Source organism: Pseudorasbora parva, chromosome 4 (genome assembly GCF_024679245.1).
Source record: "Pseudorasbora parva isolate DD20220531a chromosome 4, ASM2467924v1, whole genome shotgun sequence".
NCBI classification, from domain to species: Eukaryota; Metazoa; Chordata; class Actinopteri; order Cypriniformes; family Gobionidae; genus Pseudorasbora; species Pseudorasbora parva.
This window is the reverse complement of record NC_090175.1, coordinates 15752704-15779439: the sequence shown is the minus strand read 5'-3', so window position 1 is coordinate 15779439 and position 26736 is coordinate 15752704. Positions and strand designations below refer to the sequence as shown.

General features: G+C 38.5%; 1 long non-coding RNA gene across 1 annotated transcript in view; it reads right to left on the bottom strand.

The window, feature by feature from the left end:
• Positions 1–3069: 3069 nt before the first annotated feature.
• LOC137073932 (uncharacterized) overlaps positions 3070–26736 on the bottom strand; it is a 38855-nt gene continuing 15188 nt past the window's right edge. Inside the window, exon 3 of the long non-coding RNA XR_010904826.1 lies at positions 3070–3354. This is a non-coding gene — a long non-coding RNA (uncharacterized lncRNA). The remainder of the gene's footprint in view (positions 3355–26736) is intronic.

The following is a 26736-nucleotide window of genomic DNA, read 5'->3' as shown; positions in this document are numbered from 1 at the left end:
ATTTCATGAGAGGTGGATCAAACGAAACCAAAAACATATTTAAAGGAACTGTAAGTTTGATATCATGCATACAATGTTCATACCTGACTGAAATAGGCGTCATGAGATTGTATCTGTGAGTTCATGGCCATCAGAAATGCTCGCTCCATGTTCAGGTTTGTTGACATGTCTATGGTAGGCAGCATTTTGTAAATAGGGCTGTTGATGGTGGCTGAAGTCACATTTAAACAATATAACTGCATAGCCTACCTCATTAAACCTAGCATCCTTTTAAAAAAGTAACTCATTTTTCTAAACCATTATTGTTATTATGAAAAATACTATTCTATTTTAAAGTAACAGTTTTTTTAGTTAAAGCATTAGTTCACCCAAAAATGAAAATGATGTCTTAATTACTCACCCTAATTCGACACCCGTAAGACCTCCGTTCATCTTTGGAACACAAATGAAGATATTTTTGTTGAAATCCGATGGCTCAGAAAGGCCCCCGTTGTCCACAATGATATTTCCTCTCTCAAGGCCCAGGCACTAAAGACGTCGTTAGTACAAAGTCCATCTCACTACAATGATTCTACAATAATTTTATTAAGCGACTAGAGTAGTTTTGTTACAAAAAAATGCTAAATAACGATGGCCGATTTCAAAACACTGCTTCCTGAAGCCTCTATGAATCAGCGTATCGATTCATGATTCGTGACTTTGGCGATCCAAACGGCGGATTCGATTCACTGATTCATAAAGCTCCGAAGCTTTACGAAGTGGTGTTTTGAAATTGGCCATCACGAAATAAGAATCAGAGAAACAATGTCTCACATACCCATTAATGTGCACAATCAATAGAAAACAAAAACTATATAGAGATTAGATAAAAGTATTCACTTATTTCATAAAATAACTTGGACATTATAGTGTAAATGTAAAGTAACCCAATCCTTTCTTTCTTCGATTTCATGAGCTCTTCATTTGCATCTACTGGCAATAAAGCACACAAAAGGGCACATAATGTGGGCAAATGACAACAGAAGAATCAATGCATTCAATACACATGACACACAACTCACTGAATTGCATGATATAACGGTCCTTCTAAAAAAATTAGCATATTGTGATAAAGTTAATTATTTTCCATAATGTAATGATAAAAATTAAACTTTCATATATTTTAGATTCATTGCACACCAACTGAAATATTTCAGGTCTCTTATTGTTTTAATACTGATGATTTTGGCATACAGCTCATGAAAACCTCAAAACCCCCAAGACCATCACTGACTGTGGGAACTTGACACTGGACTTCAGGCATTTTGGCATTTCCTTCTCCCCAGTCTTCCTCCAGACTCTGGCACCTTGATTTCTGAATGACATGCAAAATTTGAACAACAGTCCAGTAGTGCTTCTCTGTAGCCCAGGTCAGGCGCTTCTGCCACTGTTTCTGGTTCAAAAGTGTCTTGACCTGGGGAATGCACGGTGGCTCTGGATGTTTCTACTCCAGACTCAGTCCACTGCTTCCGCAGGTCCCCCAAGGTCTGGAATCGGTCCTTCTCCACAATCTTCCTCAGGGTCCGGTCACCTCTTCTCGTTGTGCAGTGTTTTTTGCCACACTTTTTCCTTCCCACAGACTTCCCACTGAGGTGCCTTGATACAGCACTCTGGGAACAGCCTATTCGTTCAGAAATTTCTTTCTGTGTCTTACCCTCTCGCTTGAGGGTGTCAATGATGGCCTTCTGGACAGGGTCAGGTCAGCAGTCTTACCCATGATTGCGGTTTTGAGTAATAAACCAGGCTGGGAGTTTTTAAAAGCCTCAGGAATCTTTTGCAGGTGTTTAGAGTTAATTAGTTGATTCAGATGATTAGGTTAATAGCTCGTTTAGAGAACCTTTTCATGATATGCTAATTTTTTGAGATAGGAATTTTGGGTTTTCCATTACATTATGGAAAATAATGAACTTTATCGCAATATGCAAATTTTTTGAGAAGGACCTGTATGAAAAAATATTAATTATATACGTTGATTTATTTCTTTGTGTGCACACATGCATAGGTAGGCCTATCTAACAGATCTATTGATTTATTTTCCACAACAATAATTATTATTATAGGTACAATTGAAAAAGGAAACATAACTGTTTCTCATATTTAGGGTTTTAACACAACCCTAGACAGAGGTTTAAGCTTAGTAACCTCGAATGGTAACTCACCTTATACCATTTGTGCTAAACAGCTTATTGAGTGCATTTCTAAACGACCAGATATTACATCTTTGCCTGGACAAAAAAAGAAAATTCCTAGATGCTTGGGGGTGAATGCTTTGTCTTGGGCATTTGGTTGCTTGTATTCTGTACTGAATATGATCAATCACTCAGAACACTTAAGCAATGCCCTCGTAAACACCCTGGCATCGTGGCGGCAGCTTTTGCACCGGCCAGCTTTGCTCACATTTTCTGACGAAAAACTGAGACAGGAATCTTTAATCACAGACATTTCATTTACAAATAGAGTCTGAGTGCGAGAACTTCAGCACTTCACAAACTGCTGAGCTCTAAACCACATGTTGCATAAAAGCAAGTAGTAAATGAGTGTCTGTGTGTGTAGACAGAGGGGAACCAGGGACACACAACTTGCCGTGTTTGTATCGATCGTGCTGCAGCCAGAACTCATCTACAAGCACAAGCCCTGAGGCTCTACAAGAGACGGACAGACCGACAGACAGACAGAGGGAGTGAGACCGGGAGACAGAGAGGGAGGGGGCTGCTGTTTGTGGTGGGGGATTGGGGGAACAAAAGGCTCCTAGAGTTTTACTCCAGCTTCTGAAAGAGCGTGTAAAGAGGGAGAAAGAGATTGAGGATGAGAGAGAGAGAGAGAGAGAGAGAGAGAGAGAGAGAGAGAGAGAGAGAGAGAGAGAGAGAGAGAGAGAGAGAGAGAGAGAGACTGCTGGCTCTCCTGGCTCTGCTCCAGAGGATGATGTCATGGAGTATGACTTCACCATGCAGTGTCATCACTGCCCCCCTCTCCTCCTCCTTCCCTGCATCCCTCTCTTTCTCTCTCCACACACCCTAATAGAGAAGGTGCTGCTTCACTCATCCTTGCAAGAATGATAGATAAAGAGAAAGCGAGGAACAGAGAAAGAGAGTTGGAAGAAATGGACAAAGAACAACAATGGAAGAGAACTAGTCCTTGCCTGCGCAGAAGTCACTGGGTTGTGGATGGTTGCCAGGGCGTTGCTATGTGGTTACAAAGGTGTTTTGACTGTTTTCTAGCGTGTTAGTAGGTATGCGGTTGCAAAAGAGTCCATCGTCTAGTCCTTAGCCACAGCTCATGTCCATCCGTCATTGTAAGTCTATGACTCTCTTTCTTCTGCGAAACAAAAAAAGAATGTTTTGAAGACTGCTTCAATTGTCTCTATAAGTCAATGGGGTCCAAAACAGCAAAGGACTCCTTACTTTCACTGTATGAAAAAAAAAAAAACATTCTTCAAAATATCTCTGGAACAACATGAGGTTGAGTAAAGCACAAAAGAGGATATTTTGAAGAATGTTTTAACAGTGTTTGCCCATACACTTTGCCCATAAATTCTGGTCTCCAGTTGAACATTTTCTAGTGACTGGTCACATCTAAATTTTTCAGTTGGCCAAATTGAATTTCTGTGAATTAAATTGCATCAATTCGCAGAAATTCAATTTGGCCAACTGAAAAATTTAGATGTGACCAGTCACTAGAAAATGTTCAATTGGAGACGTGATTTATTTTGTATTATTTACAGTGTATAATGGAAGTCATTGGGGTCTAAAACAACACTGGATTGCACTGATTTTCAAAGTATGGATATAAAAAACAAAACATTTTTAAAAATATCTTTGGCACAACATAAGGGTGATTAAAGCACACAAAAAATATATTTCAAAGAATGTTTTAACAGGGTTTGTCAATGGGGTCCAAAACCACCCTTTCAATGTATGGACATAAAAATGAAACAAACAATAAAACAATTATACATATATAAATATTAAACACAAAATATTCTTCATGTTTTAAGCAGTTTTGTCTAAAATTATATGGACATTTTTTTTAAAGTATCTAAATATCTTTGGAACCAATGGTGGAATTTAAACTGTCGATATCCCTTTAAGGATTTTAAAAGTCCCCTACTCCCAAGTTTGATCAGAAACAAGTAATGATAAGATAATGAGGCCAGTATGTCAAGTAAATAAAAGAGGACGCTAAAGTGGGAAGACACTGGACATTAGGGAAAAATGAGAGCGAGAAGGATACATAGATATAGAGATAGTGATGGGAGGGGGTGGAATGGTTTAATTACATTTCTCAGTGCCACTCTCCTGCCATACGGACCAACAGTCAACACACACACACACACACACACACACATACACACACACACACACATACACACACACACACGCGCAAACAAACACAGGGAGGGGTGGTACTGTCCCTCGCTAGCCATTTCCTCAGTTTTGTACAAACAAACAGCAACAAGACTGACAAGAGGTAAAACCTGTGGACATTGAAGTATCTGCTATCAGTTATATTTTTCCATTACACTATCAATGAAAAATGCAATGATACAGACAAGTTTGATTATCATCTGTATCTGGACCGTAATTGTTGTTATACATCATGAGTATAAAATATTTAACAGTGAAAAACCCTAAAAGAGAAAATCCAAACCTTTTTTGATTTCTGTGGGAAACAAAAGAAATTATTTTGTAGAAGTTTGGTAACCAAACCAGACTTCCATTGTGTGGATAAAAAAAAAAAAATAATAACATCTCACAAAAGAAAGATAGTCAACAACATGATGACAGAATTGTCATTACTGGGTGAACTATACCTTTAAATTGTCTCTCTTTTTTGCAATAAAACATGGGGCTGGTGTCAAACTCCAGAAACAATTATTATTATTTTTTTAAGTACAACAAAAGCAGCCTATACAATGTGCTGCTGAAGCCATGCAATAGCTTTGTGTGATATTTTTTGTGCCATTAGTTAAAAATCTGTTCTGCTGTTGTCACATTTTCTAAATATTTGCAACAAATAAAAACCTAAAATGATATCGTATGGGTTCACAAGATTTGGAAAATAGTGCTTGAATAATATAGATTGTTTGGAGCTTCTGTGTCCATTGACTTTCATTGCACAGGAAAGAGCAGTGTAAACAGTTTGTTTTTTGTCTCCTTTTGTGTTCCAAGAAACCAGACCTTACTCATAAAAGTCTATTATGAGAAAAAATTATAACATAATTGGGTTATACTATATAACATAATTGGGTAAGGTATTTGTTACAGTGTAATTATGCATTTAAGTACTGTGTAATAATAATTAACATGTACTACTAGGTTTAGGATTGGTGTTTGGTTGTTTACGGTTAGTTGCATGTAATAATGCATCATTTAAAGTTATTATTGACATGTAACGTGTGACAAGGACACTGTAAAATAAAGTGTTAGCCAGAATTGTCATTTTGGGTGAATTATTCCCTTAAGTTACCAAATCAACCAGTACACTGAAGCAATAAAACCTAGTCTGTTTTGTCCTTCTCAGTGTGACACTGTGAACAACGGCTGATCCATGACGGAGGTTTGAGGGTTTGCCTAAAACCGTTTTTTGATCAGTCTTGTGGCCTCACTTCAAGTGTATACGGTGAGGACTGGGATAAACGCAGCTGATCCTAGATCAGCACAAAAGAGCAGCTTGACCTGGTCCATTGGGATGGCACTAACTCTCTCCAGATTGGGCCAAGCAGGGGAGCAGGAGGTTTTGGACTGACGGGGGGAAAAGGGAAAAAGAGAGGGAGACAGAGAGAGAGATAGTGAGCGGAAGAAAGGGTGATGTATCGCTGCCAGGACTCCTGATTCTACAGCATCTGTCACTCTGAGTCAAAAGAACCAATATAAATTCTGTTATCAAAAATGAATATAAATGAAAGCAAAGCTGCTCTGAAAATGTATATACTCCTTTGAGCAAATGTTGGCATGTAATGAAATATTTTAACACTTTGCATATCACATTTATGTGGTCTGTATGCATTCACATATTGACACTATTGGAACAAAATTGGTCCATAAAAAGTTTGACTATATATATAGAGAGAAAGAGGAAGAGGGAGAGAGAGTGAGAGAGAGCGAGAGAAAGAGAGAGAGAGCGAGAGGGAGGGAGGAAACAAAATAGCATTTTAGCACTTCCTCTTCCTCCACATTACCCTTCAAATTATGCATATTGAAATTGAAAGGATTTCGCAAAAACTCCTATATATCGCAACAAGTTACATAACAAGTTTTTATGCTCATATGAAGTGGTTTTTAAGGCAATTTGAAAAATGCTATATTGACGATTTATGAATAATAAAGTTAATAATGAAATAAAGTAATGAATATTTCGAAAAACTGCAACTAAAACAATTTACATTTTGCATTTATAGGTCACCTGGCATACATAAAAGTCACATGATCATTCTTAACTCTTTCACCACCAGCGTTTTTTATTTTAATTTTAAAGGGTTAGTTCACCCAAAAATGAAAATTATTTCATTAATTACTCACCCTCATGTCGTTGGACACCCGTTACACCTTCGTTGATGACTGAGAAAGGCTTTAGAAAGGCCTCCATTGCCATCCGCCAAGTTATTGTCTTCCGTGTAGATCTCTGACGTGAACTCTCGCGATAGCGGCTCCTCCTCTTCCAGGTCATGTATTGAACGGTGGAGCTGCGTCATATTCTCGCGCATGCGTCAAGCTCACATCAATAACTTGGTGGATAAAGTCGTTATTTGGATTTTTGTGCGTACAATAACTATTTACGTCGCATTGTAAAAGTATTGTACAGCCACTGTAGTGAGATGGACTTTGTACCGTCGTCTTTAGTGCCTTTATGGGTCTTGTGAGTGGGTCAGTGGGAATGTACTGAATGCCAATGGAGGCCTTTCTGAAGCCTTTCTCAGCCATCAGCTTTCAACAAAAATATCTTCATTTGTGTTCTGAAGATGAACGAAGGTGTAACGGGTGTCCAACCACATTTCCTTTTTGGGTGAACTAACCCTTTAAAGTTGCCAGCCACCGCCAGGGTTTTCGACCATTTTCCCCCAAATTTAATAGCCCATAGAATATTTTGTTTTGTGAATATCTGAGCACGAAATATATCAAAAGAATATGGCCCTCTTCTTTAAAAAAAAACAAAAAACATTTTATTCTTGCATTTTTTTAATCACCTAAATTTATCACCTAAATTCCTAAATTTTTATCACTTAAATATGGGTAAGTACAAAAAGCAACATTTTGAACAAAAAGCTGAGAAAATCGCGTTTTTGTGAAAGACTGTTTCCAGATCAGATTCAGAGCGATGATCAAACACAGATGGAGGAGATCGAGTCCATCAACACCCCTAATGCTTATACAGTTCTGTAGCTTGTGCTGGGTCCATATTTCATTCAATAACATTAGATAGTTTTGATATGATGTTTAATGTTGATGATCATGTTATTTTTCATATGCATATGATTACATACAGTCGCCTGTTTTACTGTGTGTTTAGATCAGGAGATTGTACTCATTCAGAAGATGCGTAATAGCGGCCCCTAGCGTCTCACAGTGAAAACACGGAAAATTCTGTTTTTTGGCCTTCAAGCGTTTTCTCACAAATAACGGAAAATTCGTTGTTTGGCGGGGAAAGAGTTAAAGATGGAATTAAAGAAAACACAGTTACAGGAATACTGTAACAATTACAGGATTCTAACATAGAAAAGCCACAACTTATTAAGACCTTGAAGCAGATATGAGGGCAAAATACAGTGGTCACGCCCAAGTATAAGGAAATTTCCTTGCCATTAATGCCTGGATACATGTCTACGTCTCCATCAGTTAAAAATAATGGCTAGTGCTGGTGGCTGGGATACATAAACCTACCAATATCCATTGGCATTATTTTTTGAATGACTTTTTGCAAGAGTAAAAGTGTTTAAAAGAAAAAGTGTGTGAGTGTGTGATTGAGTTTGTGATTGAGTGTGTGAGTGAGTGAGTGAGTGAGTGAGTGTGTAAGTGTGTGAGTGAGTGTGTGTGTGTGTGATTGAGTGTGTGAGTGAGTTTGTGATTGAGTGTGTGAGTGAGTGAGTGAGTGAGTGAGTGAGTGTGTAAGTGTGTGAGTGAGTGTGTGTGTGTGTGTGATTGAGTGTGTGAGTGAGTTTGTGATTGAGTGTGTGAGTTTGTGATTGAGTGAGTGTGTAAGTATGGGATTGAGTGAGTGTGTGTGTGTGATTGAGTGTGAGTGAGTGTGTGTGTGTGATTGAGTGTGTGATTGAGTGAGTGTGTGATTGAGTGTGAGTGAGTGTGTGAGTGAGTGAGTGTGTGAGTAATCATGGTTACAAGGTGGTTAGGTGGCTAATGGGACTACAGAGGTTGCAGAGGACATTACACATCATCACAAGTAAAATCACCTCACTAGTCCGCTTTTACATTGTGTTTAATCACGTTCTTGCAAACTATTATAAATTTAAACTTTTCAGGGAAAAGGTTTTTAAACAAAGAGTTGTCGGAAGATGGTGATGGTGACGTTGAAGCCTCCGTTTATAGCTTTTAACTGCATATTGTGTTTGCGTTTAAAAATTCATAAAAGTTGTGTTCGCTTGTGAAGATTATCACAATAAACAAAACGTGTAAGAATCATTAAAGAGGTACTTCAACACTGAGAAGATGAATCTGTATTTAAACTGGGTCATTAATGAAGTAGAAATGTGATTTTTTTTTTTTTTTTTTGGTGCTTTGTAGACTGAGTCCACACGAAGCCAGAGCTTTTCGTATCCGATCTTTTTTTTTCCTCGTTTCAAGAAATATGTGTCCACACGAGAGCAACGAAAACGACTCAAAACGATGTAGTATGTATGCCACACCAATGTGTGGCGCTGTAATTCTGCCACAGAAATATACTAAAAACGGAGAAGAAGAGTTGTGGCTAGAAGGGGTAAAGCAATAGTTGGAAGTGAGGCACAATAGGATAGAGTGAGGCACTGGATAACTGTGACTAAGTTGGAGAAGACACTACAATTAAATACTGAACGTGTCTGTTCAATACAATGATCGAGTCGCCGTGTGAGTCTCACAGCACTGAGCCCTAACTGCAGGAGTCAGATTACATTTAACGTCATAAATGAGCTGATGAGCTCATGATGAGAGCTGAGGTAATCGTGGCCCCATTCGCGGCATAGATTCACAATACGTGTTCATTCTGGCGCGTTTTCAGTTCATACCTTTGGAAGCTTACCTTTCATAGAAATTAATGTGAGAAGTTAAAACACTTACATTGCTCAGCATAGTTCAGTTTTCCATGAATGCTTGCAGCTGCGAGCTGAGCTGAGAGTGTGATCCTCACAAATATTCCTCCGATGAGGCAAATATTGTCAATTTGCATCATCGGAGGAATTTTTCCAGAAATAAATCTCTCGTCTCAGAGGGATATGAGGGGGGAAGCACAATCATTTGAATATACTCCGGGGTTTTTTTTTTTCAAAAATAAATGGAAAAATCTTATTAGGTTTTTGCAGCGGGAACCAGGGTGATGCTAACTTCCCGCTTGGCCTACAAAAATGTCATCCAACACTATTCTCCCTCCCTCTCTCTCTCTCTCTCTCTCTTTCTCTCTCTCTCTCTCTCTCTCTCTCTCTCTCTCTCTCTCTCTCTCTCTCTCTATATATATATATATATATATATATATATATATATATCCTGATGAACAATATAATTTTGACACGGTCAGATAGAATGAGTGCCATGTCATTCTGTTCTTTCAATTTAAGAAAGAGTCAGGATTTTTCATAAAAACACCCAAATTCCACCTTTCATTGTAATTCTTCTGTGAAAAATACCATGTTGCCTGTAAACCAGGGCAACCATGTCTACACTTTATTAAACAGTATCTGACCTTCTCTCTCAGTCTCCACAACTTCTGCACATGGTTCAAATGAACGAATCCACACGCCTGTTAGTGATTAGATTGGGCCAATGTGTAAAACCTCACTATCTGAAAGGCTCTAATCGCACGGTCCATTAACGGCATGCTAATTACACAGAATTCCAGCCGGGAGGGGGGAGAGGGGAAGAGAGAGGGACGTCGAGGGGAGGGAAGGAAAGCAGAGCGAGGAGGAGAACGTAATCCAGACTGCTTTGAAGTTCAGTAACACAAGCAGCTAGTAAACTAAAGCATTTATCATTAATATGTGGTGCTCCAAAAACATTTAAACTCTTCAAGGTATAAATGACTCTGACCACAGAGTTACGGTCAAGGCTTTGAAGAGTTCAGGGAATTTCTGCTGGAATGCTTTGGTCTCGCCTGTGGATGGAAATACCAAAATGAGATGTCTGAGGAAATATAATAAAGGATGGACTATAGATTTTTTTTTGTGGAAAATCCCCCTCTTCATTCTTAGTTTTTTAAAATTATAGATATTGCTAAGTTCATGCAAACACCTAAACAAATCACGTATCATTTACAATACTGTTTAGAAATTTTAAGATTTTTAAAGAAATTAATACTTTTATTCAGCAATGATGTCCTAAATTGTTCTTCAGCAATGATGCCCTCAAAGATCTATATACACTTTTACAATGTTACAATAAAAAAATATATTTTAAAATATTTCTGAAGGATCATTTAAGACTGAAGACTGGAGTAATGACTGGCATGATGGAAAACAGTTGTTTAAAACTGTAATAATATTTCACAGTATTACTGTTTTTCCTGAACTTTTTTAATTAAAGCTAATTATGATTAGTTTAACCTCAGACGACCTTTCTTCTGAAGGCAATTTTTCGCCAACATTGATTAGGTTTAGGGCTGCAACGATTCATCGAGTAACTCGAGTTAATCGAATCAAAAAAATCCTCGAGGCAAAATCATCTGCCTCGACGCTTCGCTTAGTCCATTTAACTACACACAGATATTGGAGAAAGACATTTTTTGTGTAAGGACTCGGAGTATGAGCGGATTGCGGTTATATCCGCGGTTCAGGTGCGTAAACATCCCAAACATTGCAGGTGGATGAGAGAAATCGTTAATATGTTGATTTTAATAAAGACGCGGAACTCTCATATCACGCTAAAACGCAATGAATGCGCGTCGTTCTTTAACTTTCGTTTTCAGCTCATGTCGAGATCCAAAGACCGCAATGCGAGAGAGAGAGAGCTGGCGGGCATCAGCACTGGTAATATCATTTAGTATCGCTGTTTTTAAATGAAGAAAACTGTGTGTTGAGCTTCAGGATGCGACGCTGAACATTTAAGTTTCATTTGCGGCAGTTCACGCGTCAGCTGAGGAGATACGAGCAACTCCAAACACATGAACGCGATGGAGTTTGCAGCTTTGCACATGGATCACAGTCATTGTGATGTGTGTGAAATCTTTAATGAGACTTTATATATCCTACTTGATAATATCTTCGAAATGCACCATTAGATGTTCTCAATACTAGGCGCAACAAATATCAGAACAAGCTGTAACGCGCGAGCGCGTGCGTGTGTGTGTGTGTCTGTGTGTGTGTGTGTGATGAGCAGCGCTCGTGCTTTCAGAGCTCAGAGCTGCGTGCTTTCAATGATTTGTGTAATTTAAATATCACACTTTAATCATATTTATAGCTACTAACTTAAAACAAGCTGTGTTACAATGATGAATGATTAGCTCAAAAGATCAGCATGTGTGATGTAGCCTACTTTAACTGAATTAAACATATCTCGCGTTTGATCACGTTCTAGCGGTTATTCCTCCGTGTGATGTATAGGTTGTCGACCCTGGTTTATGTAAATGTAATTTGGCCAAAAAATTTTGTTTTTGTTTTGTTTAGCAACCTACTTCAGTGTAGCTAATATGTGACGATAGCATCGCGCTTAACACTGAGGATTTGAAGTTGTGACTACCGGTTGCGGGTGGATGGTTTGTTTCTAACAGCTGATTCGGTGACGATAGAGCTGATCCGCACATCTCTTGCTCCAAGTTAACCTGTCCAATATGTTTTGCTCCAGTAAAGGAGTAAATAAGACAGTAAATGCTTATGTCATGCCTGAGCTGAAGCTGATACATGAAAGTTAAGTTGCACAACATAAATACAATGTTTAGTTATTTATATTATTTATAGAATATTTATAGAATATTAGAATATTTATATTATATAGAATTTATAGAATATTTATATTATTTATATTGGCATTATTGTTATTTATATTACTACTATTTAGATTTATTGGTTGTAGGTTTAGTTTTAGATTGAACTATGTTTACCTTTTTAAAGTAATTTGAAATAGATTTTTATTTAATATAATACGGCAATTGTATGCATTAAAATTGTTTAGTTTCATAGTTATTAATGTATGCAATTTCAGCAATAAAACTTAATTTTTCTAAAAAGAAGACAAATTAGATGTTAATTTTAAGATACCCGTCTTATTGTCTCTTATTGCTCTTTAATAAAGAAAAAGTAATTATTATCCGATTAATCGATTAATCGATCGATTAAGTGGTAGATTAATCGATTACAAAAAGAATCGATAGCTGCAGCCCTAATTAGGTTAAAAACACACACAAACACACACACACACGGACACACACACGTCTGGTTTACTATCTTTGTGAGGACTTTCCATAGACATATTGGATTTTACACTTATTATATCCCCCTACACTGCCCCTACCCCTAAACCTACCCATCACAGGAAACATTCAGCATTTTTACATTTTCAAAAAAACATTATTTAGTATGTTTATAAATCCATTTCCCTTCTGGGAACCACTGGCTGGTCCCCACAATGTAGGTGATCTCAGGTTTGACTATACTTGTGGGGACATTTGGTCCCCACAATGTAATATAACAAACTTTACACAAACCTTTGCCATTAGAGAAAACTTTCTGCATTTTCACATTTTCAAAAAACTTTTGATTTATAAACTTTTTCTCATGGGGACCAAAACATTTTCCCTAAAGGACTAGAATTTAGGATATTGCTATCTTTGTGCCATAATGTAGGATTTACCAGGACCGCACAGGCACACACAATAAACAGTCCCATGAAAAAATAATATATCCTTTTCCTAAATCTCTCCCATTTAGACTGTGTCTGAGCTACTATGCTAATGCTAAGCCATACAGAAGCTCTGATATGAAAATGTTTGCACTTGTTAACAGGAAGTGATAAGAAAGAAAGTGAAAAAGAAGGGAGAAGGGACAGCGCTCGAACAGGAACACTAAGGGCCTCCTATGACCCAAAAAGATGCAGCGTTTTCTCTGTCTTTCTCTCGATGTCAGAACAAAGGCGGTCATTCTTCGCTATGCTAAAATCGTGGTGACAGTGTTACCCGACAGAGCTCATCTCGTTTGCAAGTGGCTATAGAAGGGGGCCTGAGTTTGACCTCTGACCTCTCCATTCATTGTGAGGCCAACGAGCCTTGTGTCAATCAAACACAAAGCGTTTTCTTGTCGCTCTGTCCCACAATAGTTCTTAAAGAGAGGCCCGTGTCTGTCAGATGAACTGGATTGATTCATTTGTCTGCTGAACAGAGCTTGACTTCAACAGCTTTTAGCCTCATTGATGTAGTTAATGCATATCGTGTACGTTTGACGAAAGCTTGACACTGGCCAGCTTGATCCCGAGCCTGACATGGGCCAGGGGAGTTGCTGAATACCCCGGCAGGAATGACATCACTCTGAAGAGTGTGCATGTGTGAAAGAAAATACTAAGATTTGGTTTAGGGTTAGTTGCATATAATTCTAGACAATTTACTGTTATTACTACATATGACAAGGGCACTATTAAAAAAAAGTGTTAGCGGTCACTCTGTTAGCTTTTTTGGGCCGGAAATACTACAGTATGCCGTGATTCTTTGTTTGTTTAAAGTTAAAACACTGCTGCACTTATGTGGAAACCAAATCAGAATTACATTTTAAACTGGGAACCACTAAAAACAATCTGAACCCGACAATGCGTGCACTGACTTTCATAGTGAACTTTGCTGAATCAAACAAACTGCAGCCAAACTGTGTGTGAGTGTTTTTCTTTTCTCCTGCATTTAGTCAGCTTTGGCAGAGCGGTGCTTTCAGTGCTTCATCTCTCTCTCTCTCTCTCTCTCTCTCTCTCTCTCTCTCTCTCTCTCTCTCTCTCTCTCTCTCTCTCTCTCTCTCTCTCTCTCTCTCTCTCTCTCTCTGAGCAGGAGTTAATTAGAGAACAGTTGTGAGTTGCGATCACACAGCCCAGCCCAACGGGCGTCTGGTAAATGACAGGGCTCCGTTTGCACACTCTTTCAAAACCCAGCGGCGTGGCTACAACCCCTCCAAACTTACACCAATTACGACAACTTCTGACACTCCCTCCGTTGCCCTCCTCCGTCCTCTGTTTATGCTTTTGGCGGGGGCAATTTTACAATAGTCTCAGGTCAGGATTTGTGCATGCGGTATGACACATTGCAAACTTAAAGATCTAGATAAACAAAGATCTAGACAATTCACTTCAAGGAAAAGAGAGAAAAGATCTGCACTCTCTCCAGAAACATCAACCACCTCCTCTGTCCTTTTTTCTTTTTCACGACAGCCACTAGACCCATCTGGAGCCCCAAGGGTTTCTGGGATGAAGCACGTCCTGGAAAAGAGAGTGGGGGTGGAGTGCTGGGCCTCCAAATTAGTGGTGATTGCGATCGTTAGCGTTGCTTGTTTGTTTGTGTTTGAATCCACTATGGTTAACAGTGGAAGAAGTGAAGTGTGCAAAATGAGAGAGAGAGAGAGAGAGAGAGAGAGAGAGAGAGAGAGAGAGAGAGAGAGAGAGAGAGAGAGAGAGAGAGAGAGAGAACAAGAAAGCGAGAGGAAAAAAAAGAGCATTCAGGATTTTTTTTAGGTCTCGAAAAGACAGAATATGTGACTGTTATTGATATGTAAACATTTGTAAATATTTTCTCCTGAATTGAACACTGTGCACTAATGCAGACAACTCTGAGTCAAACTGGCAATCTTTTACCTGCAACATTTATTTCAATATGTATGGGGGTCCAGCACTTTAGTAATAAAAAAGCTTTGGGGTCAGTAAAATACTTCAAACCAATTAATGGAAGAAAGATGCATTAAATTGATCAAAAGTTACATTTATAATGTTACAAAAAAATCTATTTTAAATAAATGCTGCTCTTTTTAATGTTATATTCATCAAAGAATCTCAGTTTCCACAAAAATATTAAGCAGCACAACTGCTTTTCAAAACTGATAATAATAATAAATGTGACACTGAAGACTGGAGTAATGATGCTAAAAATCCTGCTTTACCATCACAGGAAAAAAATACATTTAAAAATAAATTACAATTATTTTAAATTGTAACAATATTTCAGTTTTTACTGTGTGTTTGATCAAATAAATGCAGTCTAAGTGCGCACAACCTTTGAGTACACGTGCTGGTCATATAATTAGAATATCATCCAAAAGTTTATTTATTTCACTAATTCAATTCAAAAAGTTAAACCTGTATATTATATTCATTCATTATACATAGACTGATATATTTCAAATGTTTATTTCGTTTAATTTTGATGATTATAACTGACGACTAAGGAAAATCCCAAATTCAGTATCTCAGAAAATGATAATATTGTGAAAAGGTTCAATATTGAAGACACCTGGGGCCAGACTCTAATCAGCTAATTAACTCAAAACACCTGCAAAGGCCTTTAAATGTGCTCTTAGTCTAGTTCTGTAGGCTACACAATTATGGGACTGCTGACTTGACAGTTGTCCAAAAGACGACCATTGACACCTTGCACAAGGAGGGCAAGACACAAAAGGTCATTGCAAAAGAAGCTGGCTGTTCACAGAGCTCTGTGTCCAAGCACAGTAACAGAGAGGCGAAGGGAAGGAAAAAAATGTGGTAAAAAAAAAGTGTACTTGTAAGCAATAGGGATAACCGCACCCTGGAGAGGATTGTGAAACAAAACCCATTCAAAAATGTGGGGGAAATTCACAAAGAGTGGACTGCAGCTGGAGTCAGTGCTTAAAAAACCACTACACACAGACATATGCAAGACATGGGTTTCAGCTGTCGTATTCCTTGTGTCAAGCCAATTTTGAACAACAGACAGAACAGTCAGAAGCGTCTCGCCTGGGCTAAAGACAAAAAGGACTGCTGAGTGGCCCAAAGTTATGTTCTCTGATGAAAGTAAATTTTGCATTTCCTTTGGAAATCAGGGTCCCAGAGTCTGGAGGAAGAGAGGAGAGGCACAAAATCCACGTTTTTTGAGGTCCAGTGTAAAGTTTCCACAGTCAGTTATGGTTTGGGGTGCCATGTCATCGGCTGGTGTTGGTCCACTGTGTGTTCTGAGGTCAACGCAGCGGTATACCAGGAAGTTTTAGAGCACTTCATGCTTCCTGCTGCTGACCAACTTTATGGAGATGCAGACTTCATTTTACAACAGGACTTGGCACCTGCACACAGTGCTAAAGCAACCAGCACCTGGTTTAAGGACCATGGTATCCCTGTTCTTAATTGGTCAGCACCTTAACCCCATAGAATATCAATGGGGTATTGTGAAGAGGAATATGCAATATGCCAGACCTAACAATACAGAAGACCTGAAGGCCACTACAGAGCAACCCGGGCTCTTTAATAACACCTGCCACAGACTGATCGGCTCCATGCCATGTCAAAAAAACATCTCAAGACATTTTCCAGCTGACCTGACCAATAAATATTAGCACTTAACTATCCAATTAAATTTTCTGTTTGCTTGTTTGTTTGTTTTAATAAAAGATTGTGTACTGTGCTCGATTAACTGAGACTTCTTACAGCACTTGCAGGCTGTTGCCCTTGTTTGTTTAGTTGCTTCTATTACTCTCCTCTTTTGTAAGTCACTTTGGATAAAACCGTCTGCTATATGATTAAATGTTAAATGCTGCATTGCTGCAGTAATTCAGGCAAAAGAAGCCCCAATTAAGTATTGAGTTCTGTACATGTTCATCCTTTTCAGTTGGCCAAGATTTCTAAAAATTCTTCCTTTGTATTGGTCTTAAAGGGGTACTTCAGCGCTGGGAAGATGAATCTGTGTTTAAACTGTGTCATTAAAGTAGTAAATGTAAAATTATTTTGGAATTTGGTGCTTTTTAGAATGAGAAAAGACAGAAAATGTATTTGTCTCATGGGGATGAAAGACAACAATTCCCAGAAATGCTTCGCTACCCTCAAGGGCACTGGATTACTTGTACTGCCCTACAAGTAATCCAACTCCCTGGATTACTTTAATTTTCATAAAATCAGTTCAGTTAGAGAACAGACACTACAATTAAAAACTGAATGTGTCTGTTCAATATAATGTGATTTAGCCGCTGTGCGAGTGCCACAGAACAAACGCTGCAGGAGTCAGATAATGATGAATGAGCTGAATGAGCTCTCGTGATGAGAGCTGAGGTAAACGTGTCCACGCTCGCGGCATATATTTTACAGCTCGTGTTCAGTCTGGTGCATTTTCAGTTCATGCCTTTGGAAGCTTAGCTTTCATATAAATTAATTTGAGAAGTTGAAACACTCACTTTGCTCTGCATAGCTCTGTTTACATGAATGCCTGCAGCTGCGAGCTGAGCTGCGAATGCAATCTCCTACCTCCCCATGCGCGGGTTGAAAACATGTGGAAATAACTCCCTTCTGTTGGCTGTAGTCTTTAGCAAAAAATTCCTCAGATGACGTGACGATATTTGTTTCAACTCAGGATTTTTTCCAGAAATAACCTGCACAAATCTCTCGTCTCAGGGGGATATTAGGGGGGAAAGCATGATCAGTTGAATATACTCCAGGGTTTCTACTGATACAAAGCCATATGCTAATCGCTGAAGTAACCCTTTAAGTAATATTTTAATTTTCTGAGATACTGAATTTGGGATTTTCCTTAGTAGTCAGTTATAATCATTAAAATTAAAAGAAATAAACATTTGAAATATATCAGTCTGTGTGCAATGAACTAATATAATATACAAGTTTAACTTTTTGAATGGAATTAGTGAAATAAATCAACTTTGTGATGATATTCTAATTATATGACCAACATCTGTATATTTCTAAAGAGCACTCTATACAATTATAGTTTATAATTCTAACAGATTATATAGTATACACACTAAAATGATTTAGTTTTTGCATATAAACTAATAGTATTATTTACAGAATAGTTTTTATTATGCATCATATTACTTACTAAAGATCATTTTTATTTATTTACTAGATGGTATTATATATTATAGTTATATAGATATATATATTTTTTTATTATATATGTGACCGAGTATTATGTACTATATAGCAGGTTTGACATCACTGTCGACCAAGACGCGGAAGCAATTGAGTATTTTAGCACTATAAAGATAAATCTTACATGTACATACTCCCTTGATCTAGATCCCTAGAAGGCATACTTGGCATTTACTGGACCCTGCTTTATTCTGCCAACAAAGCAACAGAAACAAGTTTTGCTGTAGCAAGCAGTCATCATTGTAAAATGCACACAAAAATGCTGCTTCTTTAAGACTTAGCAAGGAGTTTGCTTCAATTCGCAAATGAACAACTCATGTTCGTTCCATCTAGTGAACTCCCCTTACAGTCGGAGAAACTCGATGAGTCATTGTGAGGGATTCCCTACCCCTCTCTCCCAAATATGGGCAGGAAGAATGGAGTGTTTTTAGGAAGGAATGCTGATTGGGGCCCTTGGCGAGGGGGTGTGCTAATGCATTTGTAACACTGTGGACTCGTGTTTGTGGCGCGCTTCACACTGTGCAGCCAGGAAATCATCAGGACAATTTGACAAAGAATGTCTAGTATTTTAGACTAATCATCTGTGAGGTATTTAAGCCAATCTGAACCACATGGTTGACCTCTATTATAGCAACTCTTACAGTCACCTCACATTTCCAGTAAGGCTTAGTCGCTTTTCAAGTGTCACAGCAATAAATTAATGTTAATTTTCAGTGGATACTAACAGTGTAAAGCCTTTGCTTGAATACCAAATGTGTATATAAGGACATGAACAGCGTAGTAAAGTCATTTAGCAGGCATTTTTATCTAAAGTGACGTACAGTTAAAGGGGGTGGTGAAATGCTGTTTCATGCATACTGAGCTTTTTACACTGTTAAAGACTTGGATTCCCATCCTAAACATAGACAAAGTTTCAAAAACTAATGTTGGACGTTTGATGGAGTATTTCTGTGTTAAAAATACTCCTTACGGTTTCTCACAAGTTTCGGAGAGTTTTTTTCGAGTATGGGTCGGCTTGACGTTAATAGAGCGGAAGGTCCTTGTATGGGCTGTACGGGCTCTTCTCCCTGTAGGGTGCGCACGCGCGTGACTAGAGTGAGAGAGGAAATGCACGCCCATAAACACTCTCTCAGGTGCAGATCCAGTCGTCGTTATAGTCCGCGCCCCGCTCCACTTTATTCCTAAGGGGGACATCAAGCGACTTCAACGCTTCAGCACAGCATTCCGGGAAGGCAGCGCTGCATTTGAACTGATTTGAACGCAGAAATGACGGGAAGCTTCACAACATCGCTTCAGTTGCGTCGCAAAGTGGATCTCCACCGTTCACTGCTGTCAGGACTTCACCAAATCATACCAAAGAAGTGTGTTTTTGACGGAGCGGTCCTAGCAATAAAGGTTCGGTCCTGCTTTGGAAGCAGCCGGTGAGTAAAACTGCTTCAAATGTCTGTGCTGTTGGCTCGTCTCGTGAGTAATCATCAGTAAACGACACGATCGTGTGCTTCGTCATTCAAATGCGCTAACTGCTAAGGTTTATTCGCATACAATAGTCCATAAACCGAATCATGTCCTCATAAACTGCGAGTAAAGACACAAATGTTGACAGGCCACTAAATACAGTACATACCACAGAGACGGACGTCCTGCTGTTGCTGTTTCTCCTGTTCAATTTATTTCAGCCTCCGAATGATTCTGGATCATATATCTATTAGCTGTGATCGATAGCCATGGGTTTCTCCACGCTTGAGGACGTCACCGCTTTGCGCATTTGTCATTATTTAGTTCCGCCCACACGATACGCCTCCAGGCGCTCGTTTTTTTCCGTAAAGACTCGGTACAGCCCATATTTCTTTTATAAATATAATTATACTAAAGACTTTTCGGAGATTTGAAGGATGCAATACTACTCTATAGGTACTCAAGATTGACATGAGATTGACTGAAACTGAGTGTTTCACCCCCTCTTTAAGTTTACTGCGCTGCTCATGCACGATGATAACCAAATTCAAACCTACAAACAGCCCAGAACTTTAACTACTAAACCACAATATCTTTACAAAATACCAGCCTGCCCACACCATTAATTAAAACATTTCAGTTTATTGGCCTTTTTAAAGATTTTTTATTGGATTTTGATTTATATTTTATTGTTTTGCGCACAAGAACTATTCTCGTCACTTCATAAAATGATTGTAGAACCACTGTAGTGAGGACTATTTAACGACGTCTTTAGTGCCTTTTTTGGGTCTTGAGAGTGGAAATGTCATTGGATGCCTTTCTGAGCCATCAGATTTCAACAAAAATATCTTCATTTGTGTTCTGAAGATGAACGGAGGTCTTACAGGTGTCGAATGACATTAGGGTAAGTAATTATTGACATAAGTTTCCTTTTTGGGTGAACAAACCCTTTAAGTTTAGACTAGCAGGACTGAATGATGATGTTACCGAAGGTGAAATCAAAGATGCAAAGAAGAACTCAAAGTTCCTTCCGATTTATGTCTTAATCGGCTAACACATCAGTTATTTATTGTGTTATTTATTCCCAATGAAACTACATTGAAAATATGAAACGATTTGTTTCTTATATCATCAGTTCAGAGACTCACATAACATATCAGGCTTGACAGAGATTACATATAAAATGTTTCATACATTTATTTAATGTATTTTATCACTGCTAAAAATCATATAAGCTTATGCATTTCATTTTTTATAAAATACACTCAATTAATAGATTATATACACATGAACAATCATACATTTGTGGTAAGATGTTTTACTTAAAAAAAAAAACCAACTATTTTTGGAAAATGTATTGCAAAATAAATTACAATATACACTTTTCCAGCATCATCAGTCTTCAGTGTAAAGAAAACATTCTAAAATGCTGATTTTATAATCAAAAAAACTTTTATTATTTTCAATGTTAAAAACAGTTAATATTTATAGCTTAATATTTTTAAGCATAGTTCGTTTTTCATGGTTCTATCTATGATTAATAGAAAGTTTGAAAGAACAGCGTTTATTTTAAATTGAAATCTTTTGTAACATTATAAAAGTTCCTATTGTCATTTTAGATCAAATCGTTGCTTAATAAAAGTAAGAATTTCTTCAAGAAAATCTTACTGATCCTAAACTTATGAACTGTAGTGTATATCAATGGTATCATTTGACTTGTCAAACGTTAGACTCTTTGGGACACTATATTGCATTTACTTATGACTTGCCTTAGACTCAGACTGCAGATTGGAGATGAGTCATGTCTTCACAGACTTCACAGTTATCTGCTCTTCTGGACAGATGCAGCAGGTAGCAATTTCCATCTTATATGTGTAAACGAAACGAAGAACAATAACGGTCAAAAATGGTCTAAGCCTGCTATATCATTCCACCCAATTTGCACCTCATATACTGAACGCAGAGTTAATTATAGACGATACTACAATCAAGTTAATCAAGTCTAGACCAGTACTGTTTCATTCAAAAATAGCTTAAATGAGGGAAGAAGCCGAAGAACAGTGATTTCAAGAGTAAACATTTTGGAATGATGTGGATGTGTTTTTACATGATCAAACTTAGACGAAAAGGTTCTGGAACCTTAAAGGGTTCTGTCGGACGCTTCATACTTAGAACCTCTTAATGGTTCCCAACATGGGATAATTTTGTGGATTTAGTTTTAATTATAGGTAAACTATATAACTTTTGGCCCTCTAGCGGTAAAAACAAAACAAAACATTGTTTTGGTTGTGCTTTGGCTCTGCGTGACTGTGCGGATAAATATGGTTTGGCACCTGTGAACACATGGAAATCCAAAAATGATGTCATCTGAGCATGCAAGCGCAATATTTTATGCTGTTTTGACTAATTGGAAACACTGATTTTTTTGTTATTTAATTAATGCATTACAACATTACAGAAGTTATTATCATGATGATTGCCAGTCGGATATGGTCGAACGTTGTGTTTTGTGTGTTAATAACTGATATTCTGGCTAAAGAGAGAAATTATCCTACTGCTTAAAACATTATAACCCTTTAGATGGAATCTCAAGCTGATTTGCTGAAGTGAAGACATCAGTAGCTTTAGCTATAGCCATTGAGATGGTCCTGCCTTGAAAATAAATTCCAGCATAATGCTACCACAACCATAATGAAATGGCCCTTCACATTAGATAGGCTAATGCTTCACGATGAACTGTGTTAGAGAACTACATATGGCAATATATCTGTTTAATTAAATGCCTTATTCACCCATCAAGTAATAAAAACTTGATCTCTGCAACACTTTTACAACAATTAAAATCCCTTAGTTATAGCCATCTCTGAAAAGCCAAGCCAATTTTGATTCTTGTTTTATTACGAGCTATCAAATTCTAATCAGTTTTACAATTTAGTATGCCTAATGTCAACCTTTCTCACTCTGAGAGTGTACAGATATTTACAGTATATTGTATTCCAAATGGTTCACACACAAATGTCTGTCACTTTATGGAAAGCTGTATGTATTTATGCCTTTTTAGTAAGACCTTAGTTACTGACTATTTCAGTTGCTAGTTGCTTTTTTTGTAGTTACTTTTTCCTCTCAATTCAAATATTAGAGACTTGAGACATACTTAGACCAATGTACTGTAGAAATACGCCTGTACATATATATGACATAAAGATGTTGTCCACAATGACTTGAAGTGGCACTCTGCCATCTCTAACTCTAATTACTGTTTTTCTACATCTCTCTTGTCTACTGTTGCTGCAAGTTTTTTTCTCTTTCTCTCTCTTTCACCACTGCAATTATGAGTGCTAGCAAACAGACCCAAATGCCCCACGGGAGACGCAAAGAGGACCACGCACTGCAAAAATTAGAGAGCAGAGAGACTCTGATGCTGTCATTAAACAGAGCTATCAACGCAAATCATTTCAAGAGTGTTTGTTTGTTTCTTTTATCCAACTCTGAAAATGGTGTCTTAAAGACCAGCCGGATGTGCATAAATTGATGTTTCTTATCATAACAATGAGTTTCTTTGGAAAAAAGTAAAGGATTAACCTGCATATATACTGAAGCAATGGAAACTGAAAGATCTTTGCAATGTTAAGGTGATTAAGGTTACAGAAATAAAAAAAAATAATTCAAAATATATCATGTAGTTATATAAAAAGTTTAACATTTCTATTCATGTACATCAATGATCTGTTAAGCACTATATAATGTGAGTTGTGCTTTCCCATGAAAAACAATGTGCTATATCTTGCCCATTGCTATTTGGTTACTATGTTTAACGGCCAACGTAAAAAAGAAAAAGAAAATGAAAAAGAAAAAAAAGTCCACCCTTAAGGGGGCTTCTTATCTGTTACATGCCAAAGTTTAAATCTAACCTTAAAAAAAAACTGTCATCCAACTTTTATGACTTGCTTTCTTCTGTATAACACATCAGAAGATATTTTGAGAAAAGTCTTAGTTTTCACCTTCCATACAATGGAAGTCAATAAACACAAAAACTGTTTGCTAAATAACATTCTTCAAAAATACCCTTTTTGTGTTCCTAATGAGCAATGGTAGTAATTATTGAATTAGCAAGGCACGTTCTCGCTCTGTAAAAAGCCATAAGAGGAGGGAGGGAAGGGGCTCTGGAGGAGGACACAGAGCAAGCGAAGGGGCGAAGGGCAGGAAACCAGAGGAAATTATAGGGAGAAACCAGGGAGGTGATGAACGATGGGAGGAGCCAAGAGGAGGAAGAGTCTCCAGGTAGGGACCCAAAGTACAGTCAGGATGATAGCCCATGGCAGAGTCTAGTGAGGAAGGGGCCATGGTGGAGGCTTGGCTGTCAACACCAGGAAGACAACGGACAGAGACTGAGCCAATGGAAATGGAAACAAAAACAGAGCCGTAGAGACAATAGTCTGAGGTGAAGCCAGGGTGCCAGAGGACTGAGGTGGAGCTGGTGGGACTGAGGACTAAGTCTGAGCTGGAAGGAAGGCAGTGCCTGATGGAGACGAAGGGGTGGAGGGTAAAAGTGTAGCCGAAGACCCAGAAATCCATGGTGTAAGCAGAAAAACATCTGACCAGTGCGGAGCCAGATGGATGAGGAAGCCTGATGAGACGGTGGTCCCAGGTTGAGCCGAGGGAGAGAGTTACTAAGTTGGAGTCAACTAGATGCAGAACTGAGGTGGAGTGATGGGCTTGGTGCCTTATCATAATGATGAACTTCTACAGAGGGCAGGTGCAGCTCACCCTCAGTGGCGGTAGTGTAAGCAGCCACTTTCCTCCATTCCCTCATACACTATTAGCAGCTAAACTGGGACTAGGCCGTCTCATACACCTGCTCAGAATCAGGCTCTGGCATTTGCTCTGTGCAGAGTGGGGGAGATAGCTGGCTGGGCTAGAGTGGGGCTGGTGACGTTCTCTTTAGGGCAAATGGTTAAAAGCCGATCCATTGTTCACCAGTACCCACTCGACATTCGAGGTGAAATCCTCTTGAGGACCAGCACAAAGCACCGGTCATTTAGGCTGGGTCGAAAAAACACACATTGGGATTGGCCAGGGAAAGTGGTAAGGCACACCAGGTCTAGAAAATGGTGAGGTCCTCCAAATTATTGTTACCTTGCTCTAAACAGAGCAGCTGAACAACAAGTAAGTCCATCTTTTTCCCTTTTAAGGTTCCGTGTTCTGTCACATATGGGGAATGTAATGAAGTGCACAATTGCAATAGAACAAAACAATGTCTTATTAATAATAAATCCACTGCGGAAAACACTGGAGAATAACAGGGAGTCAAAATAGCACAACCACACTAAACATCGACAACACAGGGTTCTGTCACTTCGGTCTAGTTTGGTTTCAGTTTTGTGTTGGGAATCAAACTTATGAGTTCTCATTGCCATGTTTTGTTTGGGCACATGGCTTGCCATGCGTTTCTTTTTGCCATGTGCTATATTGTCTATTGTCTAACCCTACCCACCTTGTTTCCTGATTATTGGTTAATTTGCCCCACTTGTCCTCCCTTGTTACCCTCTTTTGTTTGCTCCGTATTTATTCTCCTTGTGTTTTGCTGCATGTGCGTGTCCGTTAAGTCCACAAGACTGTATAATGTCCCATTCGTCATTTAAGCTTAAAGAAGAATGCTCCATGCTCTATGTGTCTCGCGACCGATCGCGTCATTCTAAACTTGTTGTGACGTGTGTATCATTTGAATCAGAAATATGAACGAATGAGTGCGTGTTCTGTTCACAAAGGGGCGCGATCATCATTTCAACGACTAAAACATTAAAATCAACTCTGTTCTTCACATGAAGATATCGTATGACTTCAGAAGCCTTGGAATGCAACATGAGTAAATACTTTTATACTGTTTTTTGGTTTTGCAATAAATACATGTGACTGTACATTTATTTGCCTGTTACGTGTTTTTATTGTTGAGAGTGGGTAGGTTTAGGCTAGGAGTCGAGTTAGTTGCTCCAAAATATAAAATTAGGCTATAAATATTAATTGTGTAAGATCAGGTTGGCAGAAACACAAGGCGTAGACATACACGTGGGAATGATGGTTTGTTTAGGCGTAGACTTACACGCGGAATCACACGGCGTAAACATACACACAGATAGCTCAAAATGCATACAGATAACAGGCTACTTGGCTTTAGAAAGTGGCGTGTATGTTTACGTAAAGTCACAATGTCATGTTGATACTGATATTAGCCCTCTGGCTGGAATGCTCTGTTTCAAGGGGCGTGTCTGCTGTGAGACTTCAGTGAAAATTGACACTGTTGTAATTGGCTGACATCTTTGCATTTGAAATGAGCTTATGTGGCGGAGGGGGAGGGGGAGTGGTTTAGTGAAGTGCAAGCAGCAGCTGCAGCACTGCCAGTCCAGAGAGTGATGGAGAGCTGGGGAAAGATTGCTGAGAAAATGTTATTATACCAAGTTGTTGAGAGCGCTGTGAGTGTGAGCTTATTTTCTTTGTATCTGAGAGCTCTGAATAAACACGAGTGAAATTTGCAACGTTATTTCTCTCACAAAATGCTTTCACCACCACTAACAACAAACACGACATCGACATGATACAGTAAGAGCTTCTGTTGTGCAGCTTAACAGCAGTTTGGACAAGTGTGCACTGCAGATATACGTGTGATTGGCCGAACCAAACATTATAAAGAGTTCTTTGATCAACACTCTGTAGTTTAATCATTTAAATAACAGATTTGTTTCATGCTACTAACAGAAACAACGTGAAGTTGATCGTGTTAGTCACTGGCTTGATTCACTGATGCATCAAGACGGCCAGCGGCGGGACTGACAGTATTAAACGATTTAGAAAGAAACTCATGTTCTGTATGAACTTGAATGATTATCTACACATCAGAACTCACTGATCCCAGATCAGGCATTAATGAACACTGTTACTCACTGTTTGTGGTGGTGCTGTTGAATCCATATGGTAAAGCCTGAGCTGACATCGAGACTGATAAACTGAATTCATTCTCTACTAA